The following is a 10,756-nucleotide window of genomic DNA, read 5'->3' on the forward strand; positions in this document are numbered from 1 at the left end:
TTTTTACCCCCGGTTCTTAATGCATCGGCTTTCCTTCTAAAGCATCAGTGAGCTTTTGAACCTTCTGTAATAGTTGCATATGAGTCCCTCAGTTGTCCTCAGTGTGAAAAGATGGATCTCAAAATCATACAGTCGTTGCTGGAAAGGGTTCAAATTAGGGCTGGGCGATTAATCGAAAAGTATTCGAAATCGACATTCAGAACCTATAATCGATCAAATTTTTCCAGGTCAATTATTTCGATTACTTTCCCTTTAAAAACACTTCCGCGTGACGTTACGTTATTCCGCAGACATGTCGATGGAGAGCTTAAACAGTATTTATACAGTAAAAAGTATTTACAGGATATACAAGAGTAATTTTATTTAGAAGAGATACTGCTTATTTTCTACTTTTAATATGAAAAACATTAAAAATAGTTTATTTTGTTTCCAAAAGTGCAAGTTATTTATTTTCACTGATTTAAGAAAAATGTGACTTTTCGTTTTAAGCAATGTGTGCTTTAATTTCAGATGTTCAACACTGATATTCAATAAATAATCATAGATAGTAGATAGTGTGTGTTTCCTTCAATTATTTTAAAATCAAGTAATGCACCCTTCATCCAAAAATCTCTCACTTGTAATATGAGAGCATATTTACTGTACAAAACTCATCAGTGAACTATGAGGGCAAAAAAATAAATATTATATAAATATAATTAAACACAATTTTATTAATAAATAAAATAATCATTCATTAATCGTAATCGAGTTAAAATGTTCAATTAATCGAGATTTTGATTTTAGGCCAAATCGCCCAGCCCTAGTTCAAATACACAAAAATGCTGAAAAACCAAAGAATTTGTGGGACCTGAAGGGTTTTTCTGCAGAACAGCTGGCGGTTTAACTCATGAACAACTATCACTAAACAAAAAAACACAGCTGTGGATCATTTGGGTAACAAAACAGTATTAAGAATCAAGCGTATGTACATTTTTGAACAGGGTCATTTTTATAAATTCAACTTATTTTCTTTTGTGGGCTGTATGTAAACTTTTGACTTCAACTGTATATAATATCAAACTTTTTCCTATTTAACTTCTAATGATTTACTTTTTTTTTAACAAGACAGAACTGCAGGTAAACTGGTTCACTCTTGCTGAAAGTAGAACACATTGCATACTAAACCTGATCCTTTACTTTGCATTCTTACTTTGAAACACTTTACTGACCGCCATCGCCCGTCTGAAATAGCCAGCTCCAGATGCCTAACTTAGCCCTGAATAACCCAGTAAGGACTGACAGAGGGAGAAAGCAAGCCTTCCATTGCAACACAATGCTGCAGACACAATGTTCTGTCTCTGAAGCCGGGACTGCCAGCAGGGGTCATATGTATGATGTAGTCATTTTGTTCTGCAATAATTCATAGGCTACGGCTCGAGTTGGTTCACCTTTATTCAAAGCAGGGTCGACGGCGCAGGGTGCTGAAAGATCAAAAGCCTTGCACTGTTCAAAGAAGTTCCAATGCTAATTTCGAGGCGAGGCTGAGGACCAAATTCTGCTCTGCCTGAACAGATGCTGATTTACATTTCAGCTCAACCTTTTCACAGTCACAGACAAGTAAAGATTAAATTACTCATGTATTTGATTTGAAAGAAAATTGTTAAACAAAAAAATACTTGACCCGTATTCACACTACCAGTCAAAAGTTTTTGGACAGTAGTGCTGGGTGATATGGAAAAATCATGTATCACGATATGGATTATTTTATATCACGATAACGATATATATCACGATATACCAAAATAAAGTACGTTTTCAGTTATTCTCTGAAAAGTTTGACAAAAATATCATTGCATAATTTTTTTGCAACTTTATTTTTATTCGTTATTTGAAGTGACATTTAACTGAACTGTCACAAATGAGAAAAATACATTTTAGTGCAGCAATATAAATGTATGAAATGACAACAGATGTGGTGGAGGTAGAGCTACAGTAGCCTTCACATTTTTTATCCACATCATAGTTAAATAGTATTATCAAAATAAACTATTTTTTTATTAAAGTGCACAGCCATTTCAAGTTTCTGAGCAGAAAAGCACTCAATTATAAAAAATAAACAAAACATTTTTCAACCTTGTAGTGCAAAGTTTGCAAACCAAAATAAAGTATCACGCCTGTTTCACACATACTCCGTCTGCAGTGCGTATACAGTCCGTGTGCGTTACGTATGCGGTGCAGAGGCAGCACGAACTCGTTTTGCTTCCACACAGAACGCGTTTGCAGTCCGTTCCTGATACGCGGGTGTTTACCACAAACACACCATTTATCCGTTATTTTAATTTCAAATCCAAACGTGCTTTTTCAGCATTGGGATACTCTTTTATCACAGTACACTAATACAATAATACTAGACATATTCACGTTTAAACTCAACGTATTATAAACAACGTAGGCTATTATTCAATGCACTTGACTTCTAGATTTGTATATTAAGTTGCTCAAGCAAGTTGCAACACATTTAAACACAGCATAGGTAGGCTATAGCTTCCTTTTCATATTGAAATTGGGCTATCACAAATATTTTAAATTAAAACTTACCACAGACAAGCAGTCGGCTCTCTGTGCCTTTCTTTCGTATTAAATCTTTATTAAAAACCATATTTTAAAGAACTTTTCTACCTGGACAAGTGCATCTATTATGTTGCCTTGTTTATTTAAAACTGCACTATTTTAAACCTAGCCAAAAAGCCACGTGTTGACTGTGAAACACAGTAGACTGCATTTATATGCATTTATGGTACATTTCCGTGTCAATCCATGTTCATTTTTACAGCGAACAATGCGCTGTCACTTTAATTCAGCGCATGCAGCGCAGCAAAAACAGACTCTGTCCCGAAAGGATCGCTCCACTGCTACAAACGCACCGCTTCTGGAACGCACTACCGGACAGCAACCGCGTGCAGTGTGAACGATCTGATCCGTTAACATGGGTGCGGAAAAAAATACGCAACGCATACGCACTGCAGACGATTTGACAGGCGTGAAACAGGCGTCAGCGTCGGGCGCGGAAACACTCTTTTGGCAGAGTTTGCACATGACTGTCTTCTGCTCCGTGTCGGAGCTCTTGAAGCCAAAATGCAACAAAATCACTGACGTACCCCCACGTGTCGGTAAAAGTACTTCTTGTCTGCTGCCTGCGTAGCAGTTTCAGTTTGTTGCGACTCGATCCGGGCATTCATCTTCAATCTCTTGCGTCTCCATCTTTAGTCACTCACGAGTTAAAGCATGTCGCACAAGACGGAGTTTCTTTGTGAAAAAGTTCGTTTTTATTCTTGATTATCACTTATAGGGTAGAGTATGCATTGCACAGCAACAAGACACTATAATACATTTGTCATAGCCTATTTAATGCAATATTTTCTTTAGTAATTGATAAAATTAGGTTAGAGACGATAGAAACGATAGAAGAGAAATAGGACGATAGACACTTTTCTATCGTCCCCACGATATATATCGTCATATCGCCCAGCACTATTGGACAGTAAGATTTTTAATGTTTTTTTTTGAAGAAGTCTCTTCTGCTCACCAAGCCTGCATTCATTTGATCCAAAATACAGCAAACGCAGTAATATTGTGAACTATTTTTACTATGTAAAAGATTAGCTTTTTATTTGAATATATTTTAAAATGTAATGTGTTCATGTGATCAAAGTTATATTTTCAGCATCATTATTCCAGTCTTCATTGTCACATAATCCTGCATAAATCATTCTAATATGCTGATTTACTGTTCAAGAAACATTTATTATTATCAATATTTAAAACAGTTGAGTACATTTTTTCAGTAACATTATACACTATATACCATTCAAAAGGAGTCAGTATAATTTATTTATTTATTTTTTTTGGGGGGGGGGGGGGAAGAAATTATAGAAATTAATACGTTTTATTTAGCATCAAAATGGACTATTTAAGGTAAATGCTGTTCTTTTGAACTTTCTATTCATCAACCCTAAAAAAAAAATTCTCAGCTGTTTTCAACATAATAATAAACGTTTTCTGAGCAGCAAATCAGAATGTTAGGATGATTTCTGAAGAGTCATGTGACACTGAAGACTGGAGTAATAATGCTAAAATTCAGTTTTGTAATCACAGGAATAAATTACATTTAAAAATATATATAAATAGAAAACAGTTATGGTAAATAGTAAAAATATTTTTAAATGTAACACTTTTTGCTGTACTTTGAGTCAAATAAATGCAGGCTTGGTGAGCATATATTTACAGTCAAACCAAAATTTATTTTGGACACTCAGCAATTCTCACATTATCAATTATTCGCTTTAGTTTAGAAAATGGTAATAAAATATGACAAGAACTCAAAGAGTTCAATTGTGTCAGAATAAATTCATCTTGAATAATGTCAGATAACTTTGATAGAAAGGTATGTAACAAAACATGGTCTGGTCAAAGCAATTATTAATTATTAATTTTACTAGTAGTCCACTGCATGAAGAACAGGGTTCCCACGGGTCCTTGAAAGTTTGTGAACCTGAACAAAAAATGTCAAGGCCCTGAAAGCTTTTTGAAAATGAACACACATATATACAGTTCCTTAAGTGTGCTTGAATATGTTTTGTGCAAGAAGTTTTCTGGAACTACATGGCCTGTGCATACTAGCTTGTTTGATTTACGTTTGTTCCATACATTTAAGACAATTAGAATATCGCATCTCTGTCATGTGGCCAAAAATGACTGCAAAAGAACATCATAGTTATGTTTGACACATGAAAACTGTAACAATGTATCTTACAATGTAACCTTGCTCTCACTTGAAATGTGTCCCCACATGAAGTCCTTGAATTTGAGGGTATTGGACCTGGTAAGTCCTTGAAAGCTCCTTAAATTTGAAGTTAACCAAGATGTGGGAACACTGGAAGAATGTTTGGGTATAATATGTCACAGTTTACTTTATTTTGCGATCCTCTCTTATAAATAAACTATAGTGTCCTGCACCCACTAGTAAAAAATATCTAAAATTCTATCTGGAGTCTGAATAATTTTTGGTTTGACTGTTTATATAAATTACTCTGCCTGTTTATGTATATGAAACAGTAGCCCAGTTCACACAGTAAAACCAGTAAATTCACAAATTTACAACAACATTCTCAGTGGCTGCATCTTACGTCATTGCGTTCTGAACTCGTTGTAGCTTATATTGGTAATCTCATTCTGTTTTAAAACTATGTACATTACCGGTAATTTTCTGCTAATGTTACAACTTCTCATACCGGTAATTTGCCAGAACCAAATTACCGCTTTTTTTGAAAAGGTGCTGTTCACACCTGATCTCTTAACACTGATTTAAAGAAAAGACTGTATGTGTGAAAGGGGCCAATTCCTGGGATTCGGTGCCTTTTGTGTCCCCAGTAAAGATCATGATATTATTGTCTTAACATTTTTAACCATAACAAACTAAAGTTTGACATAACACCTTTTGACCTTTAAGCATATATTTTTTTTAAACAATTCTAAACATTTTGCAGCATTTTAAACCACCAAATATCACAATGTTTCCATGTCGCCAAGCCTGTGTCTGCCATTTTAATGATGAAAACAACACTTAAAGGAGTAGTTCACTTTCAGAACAAAAATGCACAGATAATGTACTCACCCCCTTGTCATCCAAGATGTTCATGTCTTTCTTTCTTTCTTCAGTTGTAAAGAAATTATGCTTTTTAAAGGAAAACATTTCAGGATTTCTCTCCATATAGTGGACTTCTATGGTGCCTCTGAGTTTGAACTTCCAAAATGCAGTTTAAATGCAGCTTCAAAGGGCTCTAAATGATCCCAGCTGAGGAAAGAAGGGTCATATCTAGCGAAACGATCGGTTATTTAAAAAAAAAAAAAAAAATTATATACTATTTAACCTCAAATACTCATCTTGTCTAGCTCTGTGTGTACTCTCTGTAGAGATTAAAAAGTATATAAATTGTAAATGTTTTTAGAAAATAACCGTTTCACAAGATTAAGACCCTTCTTCCTCAGCTGGGATCATTTAGAGCCCTTTGAAGCTGCATTTAAACTGCATTTTGGAAGCTCAAACTCAGAGGCACCATAGAAGTCCATTATATGGAGAGAAATCCTGAAATGTTTTCCTTTAAAAAAACATAATTTCTTTACAACTGAAGAACGAAAGACATGAACATCTTGGATGACAAGGGGGTGAGTACATTATCTGTACATTTTTGTTCTGAAAAAATGAACTACTCCTTTATATGAGCGATTTTTCAAAGGTTTTTTCACATTGTTTGGTTTATCAGTAATAGTTTTCTCTAATGTATATATGTTTTCCAAGTATTCATTTAAAAAAAAAAAAATGTGGTCAGCTTCAACGTGTCCAATATGAAAACAGTAAATAGAAATTCTTATTTGTAAAAGTATCATTTAAAACATTAAATTCTTTATTCGACAGACCTTCTGTCTTAGCTTTTTTTTTTTTTTTTTTGCTCAGACTTAGTGTAATGGCTGATTTTAGGTCAAAATGTCCACTCTGTTAGTTAGCGTCCACCCTGTTAAATCAGAAAACCTAACAGGGTGGACACATTTAGTAAATGGAGACACTGCAGGCAAAAACACAGTTTTTTCATGCACAAGTTTGATATTTTGGCTTTTTGGTGTTTCATAAAGTGTTTTTTTCAGACTAGTGGAAAGAAAACACCCAAAAGACACTGTTAAGTGTTTCATTTATAGCACTTTATCTATTTGTGTCAATGCATTTCAATTACACACACGTTTTCTCAAAATGAGTTTTTTCTCCTACACTGAGCCATAAATCTCCACTTACATTTTATATTCTTATGACAAAAGAAGAATTTCTTTTGTAAAAAACATTTGACTAAAATGTAAAAAAAAACAAGAATTTTAAAACTGACTTCATCCAGTGTTTAGATTTTTGTACTAGAAATGCAAATTAGCACATATTTCATTAAATAATGGCTCATTTGTATATTTAAACCTAACATTTTAGAAAACTTGTAATACAAAAAATGTTTGCAATTATCAAAGTAATCAATCAACTGAGTAGTAAGATGATAACTATTCGTTATTTTTTTTTACCCTATTCACCTGCAGTGTCTCACCTTAAATATTTATATACCTAAGATTGACCAAAATTATTTTGTTGTTTTACATCTCCCTATCATTTTTCTTTTTTAAGTGTTATGTTGTCTAAAAGGCACTGAATACTGGGAATGACCCATTCTCCTTAACAGGGTGGACATGGAATGGAGATATTTGGTGGTTTAAAATGCTGTAAAATGTTAAGAATTATAAAAAAACAACAACAACAAAAAATTTAAATATGCTTAAAGTTCAAAAGGTGTTATTCATGTCAAAGACAACTTTAAAACTGATGTTGTTGAAAATTCTAAGGAGATAACATCATGATCTTTACTGGGGACACAAAAGGCACCGAATCCCAGGAATGACCCCAATAATGACTGAAAATTTAGCCTACCAAAAGTTTTAGTGATTGTTTGCTATGTCCCTTTTAGCTTTAGCACTCAAACCCTCATGATCTCTGCAGGAATTTCCAATGATCATGTTCTGCAGCATGATTTTAAAATGATCTGGAGCATCTGACTGCCTCAGTACAAAGCCGTTCACATGATCAGTGTTGCAAATTTGCTTATTTGATTCTAAAACAAAGAAGTATAGAATCCTGTACTCATTATATTATTACATATTGATATATGAGGACAGATATGAATATAAAAAACTAACGATTAAATGATAAATATATATATATATATATATATATATATATATATATATATATATTTTTTTTTTTTTTTTTTTTTTACATTTGGGCCTTTCTACAGAATTGCTGCAAACTGCTGTCCCACAACCAAAAAAATGTAAAAGATTTTAAGTATTCAAATATTAGATGTTTAATAATGCATGTGTTATCTATTGAAACCCACAATAATATTTAAAATATATCAGTAAGCTTAATATATATAAACTCAACATTTATTGAGTACTTTAAATTGGGAGGTGGCTGTCCCAAACCCTAACCCCTAAATTTCAACTTATGAAAATGATATTGAAATAATTTGGGTATTTTTTTTTTCATTGTTGCTTTTAAAAGTATCTTTTTGATTCTTTTAAAAAGTGAAGTTCAAGAAATATTTATTTTATATTTTCTTTGTAAAATGTAAATTGTGAAACTTTATGTAAAAAATGTGTCTTGCCCTTTTCATGTCACTACCGTAACAGTGTATGTTTTGGTCTATTGGCCGAGAGTGATTTTAGCTAAACCCATATGTGACCCTGGACCACAAAACCAGTCTTAAGTCGCGGTGGTATGTTTGTAGCAATAGCCAAAAATACATTGCGTGGGTCAAAATTATTGATTTTTCTTTTATGCCAAAAATCATTAGGAAATTAAGTAAAGATCATGTTCCATGAAGATTTTTTGTAAAATTCCTACTGTAAATGTATCAAAATGTAATTTTTGATTAGTAATATGCATTGTTAAGAACCTAATTTGGACAACTTTAAAGGTGATTTTCTCAGGATTTTGATATTTTTGCACCCTCAGATTCCAGATTTTCAAATAGATGTATCTCGGCCAAATATTGTCCTATCCTAACAAACCATACATCAATAGAAAGCTTATTTACTGAGCTTTCATATTCTATATACATCTCAGTTTTGTAAAATTTAACCTTATGACTGGTTTTGTGGTCCAGGGTCACATATATTTATGATCAGGAAATATTCTTGTGTCCCCCTCTCTTATAGCTACAAGGTGTGAGTAGATAGGCCTCATCATTTTGAGGTAAATGTGTGTAACTTTAAAGAACTTCACTACCGAACACCATTTTATAATTAAGCAAAGTTATTCCATAACATTTCGTTTTTATAAGTGTACAACTGTTTAGGACTGTGCTAACCATGTGCTGATTAGAAATCAGCCATAAAATTGTCACTACCAAAACATTCACAACCAAAATATCTGGTAAAGTGTCGGTAATGACATCTTTTCATCAGTTTTTTGGGTGTTATCCCATAAAACAGTCACTACCGTAACAGTCACGACCAAAACATGTCATCATTGTTTCAGTAGTGACAAAAGGAAACACGTAATCCTCATATTTCGGGTAAATAAACGCATTTTTTTGTATTTTAGTATTTTTAGTATGAGAGTTAAAAATTTTGTAATGTGATGTGGTCGATACCAAAGAATTACTGTCACTACTGAAAATGTGCTTTTACGACCAAAACATAGGATGTTTTGTCAAAAATAAAGTATCATTAACAAAGATGTTATGATAGTTTTTGGTTCAATGTATATTCAGACTAATGAGTCCTTAACTTTGAAATCAGCATGATTAACTTCATGCCTTTTACAAAGAACAATTGCATTTAAAATACAACTAACCTAATAAATCACACTTGAAATATTGTAAAAAATGTAATTGTTATACATTTAACTTTAACATTTTTTAAAATAAAATAGCAAAAAATTATATTTACAATATAGATGTAAGCAAAATCTTAATAGGTCAATATATTCCTTCTAATTAAATTATTATTTCTGTTTCGGAACTGACAAATATATGAGAATTAACTGCACAATTACTAGAAATGTGTACCTTGGATATTATACAGTTTGCATACATACATTTTTTTTTGGAAAAATTAATTTTTTTCAAGACGTTTCCAACTCTGACTTCGGACAAATTTGGTAGAATATTCATTTTAATGTTTTTTAATAACGATATTATTTAAACGAACACTCCACTTTTTTGGAAATAGGTTCATTCTCCAACTCCTCCCGAGTTAATAAGTTGAGTTTTACCGTTTTGAAATCCATTCAGCCGTTCTCTTGTTCAGGCGATATCACTTTTAGCATAGCTTAGCATAGATCATTGAATCCTATTAGACCAATAGCATCGCGTTCAAAAATTACCAACGAGTTTCCATATTTGTCCTATTTAAAACTTGACTCTTCTGTAGTTATATTGTGTACTAAAACCAGCAGAAATGCAAAGCTGCGATTTTCTAGGCCGATAAGATTAGGAACTACACTCCCATTCCGGCGTAATAGTCAAGGCAGTTTGCTGCCGTAACATGGCCGAAGAGGGCGCAGTAATATCACGCAGCACATGTGCAAATACTAACCTAGCTGGGAACTAATTTCAGGCGCTGTGTGATATTACTCCGCCTGCTTTGGCCATATTACGGCAGCAAACTGCCCTAAACGCAATGCCATTTTTGAACGTGATGCTATTGGTCTCATAGGAGTCAATGATCTATGCTAAGCTATGCTAAAAGTGATATTGCCAAAATAGGAAAACGGCTAAATGGATTTCAAAACAGTAAAGCTCAATTTATTAACTCGGGGGGAGTTGGAGAATGAGCCTATTTCCAAAAAAAAGTGGAGTGTTCCTTTAAAAAAAAAAAAAAAGAACTATGCTTATGCACAAAAGCCGATAACGATGTAATTACTCGGTCTCAGTAGAATAAATGCGCAAGTTATTAGCTATTCACTGTGCAGGAGGAGCACACACGCGAGTGTGAATGAGTGACGTAGCACAGGAAACACCTCTATGCTATGAAGGGGGCAGGCTGCAGTCTGACTGCATATGGAGCGACTGCGCAGAGCAGACGCCTCGAAACACTCAACTTATACACAAACACAACTGTCAAACATTCACCCTTCGCGCAAAGGCTAAATTCGACAGCGGACGCCAGCGTCAAAGTC

This window comes from Garra rufa, chromosome 10 (genome assembly GCF_049309525.1).
Source record: "Garra rufa chromosome 10, GarRuf1.0, whole genome shotgun sequence".
In the NCBI taxonomy this organism is placed as follows: domain Eukaryota; kingdom Metazoa; phylum Chordata; class Actinopteri; order Cypriniformes; family Cyprinidae; genus Garra; species Garra rufa.